The sequence below is a fragment of the Lactuca virosa genome, chromosome 9 (genome assembly GCF_052849685.1).
Source record: "Lactuca virosa cultivar CGN04683 chromosome 9, Lactuca_virosa_CGN04683_v6, whole genome shotgun sequence".
Taxonomy (NCBI): domain Eukaryota; kingdom Viridiplantae; phylum Streptophyta; class Magnoliopsida; order Asterales; family Asteraceae; genus Lactuca; species Lactuca virosa.
Window position 1 is genome coordinate 30,261,008 of NC_136434.1, and position 5,552 is coordinate 30,266,559.

Genomic DNA, 5,552 nt, shown 5'->3' on the forward strand with positions numbered 1-5,552 from the left:
AGGACATGAGTTCAGTAGAGTATTAGGTCAAGCGTACGTTCGACTCAGATAGTGATAAAGTGCTGTAAGTCTGCGGGTGTAGCTGTAGCATTCACTAGCAGCCAGATAGTGATAGAGTGTTGTAAGTCTGCAAGTGTAGTCGTAACATTCACTAGCAGCCAGATAGTGTTAGAGTGTTGTAAGTCTGTGGGTGTACCCGTAGCATTCACTAGCAGCCAGATAGTGTTAGAGTGTTGTAAGTCTGCGGGTGTAGCCGTAGCATTCACTAACAGCTAGATATTGATAGGGTGTTGTAATTCTATGGGTGTAGTTGTAGCATTCACTAGCAGCCAGATAGTGTTATAGTGTTGTAAGTCTGCGGGTATAGACGTAGCATTCACTAGCAGCCAGATAGTGTTAGAGTGTTGTAAGTCTGCGGGTGTAGCCGTAGCATCAACTAGCAGCCATATAGTGTGAGAAAGTGTTGTAAGTCTGCGGGTGTAGCCGTAGCAATCACAAGATTGGCAGGTAGTGCTAGAGTGTTATGAGTCTGCAGGTGTAGCTGTAGCATTCACTAGGTTGGTAGATAGCATGGAAGTGTTGTTAGATCGCAGAAGGAATAGTGGTACCCACTAGTTCGGGTGCAGCAGTGGGGGCGTGGCAAATCCGCAGATTGGTTTACGGTTTTCCCCAGATGAATTAGACTTGGTTGAGCCGGTGATGAGACCGTGGGAACGCCACTACAGTCATGAGATTAAGAAAGCAAGGAACCACTTAAGGTCATTTGTGATATAAGGCTACCAATTGCCATGTAGCAATCACTTCTAGCCCGGGGGTTTGTGTTGGATTAGGTGTCTAAGCCCATAACTATAATTGGTATGTACTTGAATTGATAGCAGCACAGTCCTTTTGGGTTGCCCTCAACCTAGCAACTGGACAAGGAAATTATGAAAGGAGAGATATTAATTTATAAGATTAAAAAATTAATATAAATGATTTATTAATATGTTAAAAGATTAATATATTAATTAGAAATCATTATGTTTAATTAATAGTTAGCCAGAAATTAATCAGAATTAATTTTGGGGTTAAAAGTATTAATTATAAAGTGCAGGGACTAGTTTGCAATTATCTAATAGTTGAGTGGAAGGCTCCAGAACCTCCTTGGAAGGAGGTGGACGAAATCTATAGGGGAAACCCTAAGGATTTCGTCCAAGGGGCTTTGGATAAGGCCTTTGGATTAGCTTAGGCCCCAAGCAAAAGAGTATTAGGGTTTTCCCTAAACCCTAGATCCCTCAGCTATATAAGGAGCCTCCCAGCTCCTAAATTCGGCCACACCTACCTTGGAAGAAACCCTAGGCCGAATTTTGCATACCCTAGCCTCTCTCTCCTTCAAGTTTCCTTCTTGCTAGTTCTTGGGTGTGATTCCATTAGAGGCATTACATTTGTGGTGCTAGGCTTCCAAGAAGATCAAGTTCAAGAGGATTAACAATTGTTTGCTATAACAATTGAAAGGTATGTAATTCTGAAACCCTAGTTTGTTAATTTCGAAATTAGTCTCTCTCCTCTAGGGTTCTTGTTTGCAATTCAAAGTTATATGTTCAATAGTTAAAACATAGATCCAAAGTAGGTTGCATGTGAACTTAGGAATTGTTTTCTAGTTTATTTGTTTTACCTAAAACCCATCAGTGGTATCAGAGCCATTGTTTGTTTTAAATTGAATTGCTATAATAGTTGAATTGCAAATTAGGGTTTATAGCCATTAAACCCTAAAGGCCATAATTTTCGTTTTTAGGGTTTTTGGTTCAAAGGGTTTTTCGAAAAAACCTAGCCTCCATGAACCCTAATCGAAATTAGGGTTAGGGTTTTGGAAAACCCTAGCCTCCTCCCTTGAATTTCGAAATTTGCTTGTTATTTTAGGGTTTTATTTTATTTTGGATAATTATTACTTGATTGGATAATTATTGCCTAATTGGATAATTGAGAAAAATAAGGAAATTATCCTTTACCCTAATTTTCGAAATCTAGAGGGATAAGGATTAGGATTAAATTAATTGTTTAATTTGATTAGATAATCCTTACAAGATTTAATAGATTAATTAAAAGTTAATTAATAGATAATTATTAAATCTAGTTATTTGGTTTATTTTAAATTTAAATTAATAGTTTAATTTTTCGAAATTTATATATAAACCTTAAAGTTTTAAAAAGTTTAAAACACACCTTATATATGTATTATAATTAAAAGTTTAATATTATATATGTATAAGAATATGGTCAGTTAAATCGCTAGTATGCGTCATTCACGAAGCTAGTCTATAAGGGGGGTATAAGGAAACTGCCTATAAAATGGTAGTTGAATGGGTGTCCACTCTCACCCACCACTTCCTTGATTAGTGGAGGGTCGTTAGCAGAACGGGTTTGATAGGACAACTACATCTCATTAAAAGTATAATGTTATTAAAGAAAGTACTAGAACATTATTTTACAAAATCCCAACTCTAGTTACTTTAGGAAAAATGTGAAAAGTATGCTAATCCATGAAATTGCACATTATGCTTTATTGGTCGTTAGTGGAGCGTGTGTGGTTAACCAGCACACTAAAAGGCACCAATAAAGAGTAGTAATGGGTATCTCATAATTGTCATTTTGATGGAGCGTGTGTGGTTTACCAGCACATCAATAGTTAATGATAAAGACAATGAGGTTACCAAGCATATTTGCATGGTTATTCACATCTTGTGTGTGATCCTCGGCATCCCAATCACAAATAGAAGAGCATAATCTGATATTAAAACATGCCATTGAATAGTTTCAATGTATCTCAAAAGAATTAGGAATTTCACTTCGTTTATTTCGTCTAATGGTGGAATTGGTGAATCGTCATTCACCTACCTTTATGAAATTTACACTTGGATCTCGACATCCCATTTCTAAGTTGTGAATCTTCATAGTTGGATCCTAACCTTAATATTATATCTTTGGGTTATTATATTGAGGTATCTTGAGATCTAACTAAAACTTTCTTTCTTTTCAGATGTCTACTCCTGGAAACACTTCTGCTTCATCATCCTCCAACCACAACTTCTCTTTGCTCAACATTTGCTCCAAAGTCGTTATGGATGGCTCTAACTATAACGATTGGATGCGTAACATCAAGATGGCGCTTCGATTTGAGGACAAAGAATATGTCCTTGAAAAGGAGCTCAAAGAGCTTGATGAGTCTAAAGCTACTCCTAAAGAATATGCTGCCTACAAGAAACATTATGATGATGCTACCAAAGTGGCATGCATCATGGTCGCAACCATGTCCCCAGAACTGCAGAGGTACTATGAGGACTACTGGCCCTTTGAGATGAACAAGGACCTTATGGAAAAGTACCATAAGCGAGCTCGTCAAGAAAATTTTGAAGTAGTCAAGTCACTCATGGCTTGCAAGATGAAAGAAGGGGAGTCGGTTGTGTCTCATGTGCAAAGAATGCAACGCTACATAGAGCGTTTGGTCAAGCTCAACATTCACTTTGATGAGGAATTGGCCATTGACATGGTCTTGAACTCATTACCTGATTGTTATGGTCAGTTTATTCTAACTTACCATTTGAACAACACTGAGCAGACACTGGCCCAATTGCACAACTTGTTGCAGACAGCTGAAGCAGGGATGAAGGGTAAAAGTATAGCCTCCACTCCTGCAAGTGCCCCTGTCTTGGCTATTGGACAGGGAAAGGGGAAAAAGAGGAAAGGTCCTCCTAAGCAAAACTGGAAGAACAAGGCTCAAGCTGGGTCATCTAGTAATGGCCCAAAGGCTAAGCCCAATGCTACCATACCCCATGTTTCTGATCCAAAAGATGCAGATTGCTTTTATTGCAATGACAAAGGGCACTGGAAGAGAAGCTGCCCAAAATATCTGCAGGATATCAAAGATGGCAAAGTGAAGCCATCTTCAGCAGGTATTTACACTATTTCTTCTAATAACTCATTATCTTCTCGTTCATGGGTCCTTGATACAGGATGTGGGTTTCACATCTGTTCTGATTTACAGGGGCTAAAAGAAAGTGAGGAGATAGAGCGAGGAAGGATAAACTTGATCATGGGAAACAAGAAGTCTTCACCAGTGACTAAGATCGGAGTTTATCAACTTTTGCTTAGTAATGATGTTAGATTAGATTTATTAAATTGTTGCTATTCGTCTGAGATGACGAGAAACATTATTTCATTTCATGCATTGTTCAGACGAGGTTTTAAATATTCTTTTAATGATTTGAATGGTTCAATTTCTGTTTATAAGAATGGTGTTTTTGTATTTGAAGCTTTGCCTTGTGATGGTGTGTATGAAACAGTGACTTGTGTTGATAGCTTAGGAAATAGTGTATTTAATATTGACTTGTCTAATAGTGTAGACAAGGTATGCTTGTGGCATTGTCGTCTTGGACACATTAACAAGAAACGCATAGCCCAACTCCAAAGGATGGAGTGTTGGAATCATTTGACCTAAAATCAGATGATATGTGTGAATCTTGTCTTTTGGGAAAGATGACAAAATCACCATTCACAGGGTCTTGTGAAAGAGGTGAAGGTCTGTTGGATCTCATACACACAGATGTGTGTGTGCCCTTCAGATCAACTACAAGGGATGCTAATCGATTCTATGTGACTTTCACTGATGATTATAGCAGATATGGCTATATCTACTTAATCAAACATAAGTTAGAAACCTTTGAAAAGTTCAAAGAGTTTAAGCATGAGGTTGAAAATCAATTGGGCAGGAAGATAAAGGTACTTAGATCCGATAGAGGCGGGGAGTATCTTAGTATCGAGTTCAACGACTATATGAAAGAATGTGGGATAGTCTCACAATTAACTCCTCCTAGGACACCACAGTTAAATGGTGTAGCTGAGAGGCGTAATCGAACTTTGTTAGACATGGTTCGTTCTATGATGAGTCGTGCTTCGCTTCCTATTCACTTATGGGGGTATGCCTTAGAGACAGCCGCCCACATCCTCAATCTTGTCCCTACAAAGAAGGTTGCCAAAACACCTCACGAAATGTGGACGGGGAAAGTTCCCTCGTTAGCACATATTAAAGTCTCGTGCCGATCCAAAAATAACAATCGTTCAATTAAACCTTCCAACAATTATGCAATACCTGAAACAAGTAAACATTCAAACTTTGGGCTTGAAAGTTCCAATCATGCTATTTGGACCTTTGTGATCCATTAACATGACCGTTGGGCCCAAGGGATAATGGTAACCAATGTTATTGGGCCTTCTATGACCCAATTCCATATTAAAGGGACCTTCAATGGCTTTTAAGTGCCATTGGGCCTTAGTGGCCCATTAGCATTGCTAGTAAGGTCCAAGTAATCAAATGCGAAATGGGCCATCGTGTCCTTCGTATACCCAACAGCCTAAAATAACTCACGGAAGTAGCATGACTTTGTATTCCTCTTCTCCTCGTTTGCTAGGCTTATGTGTAATCAAAGTAAACAAATTCAGGTCGTTAATCAATAGTAATCAAGGTGGTTTGGATTAAGTGAGTAATAACGGACGACACCTCTATGGGTCGTTCGTAG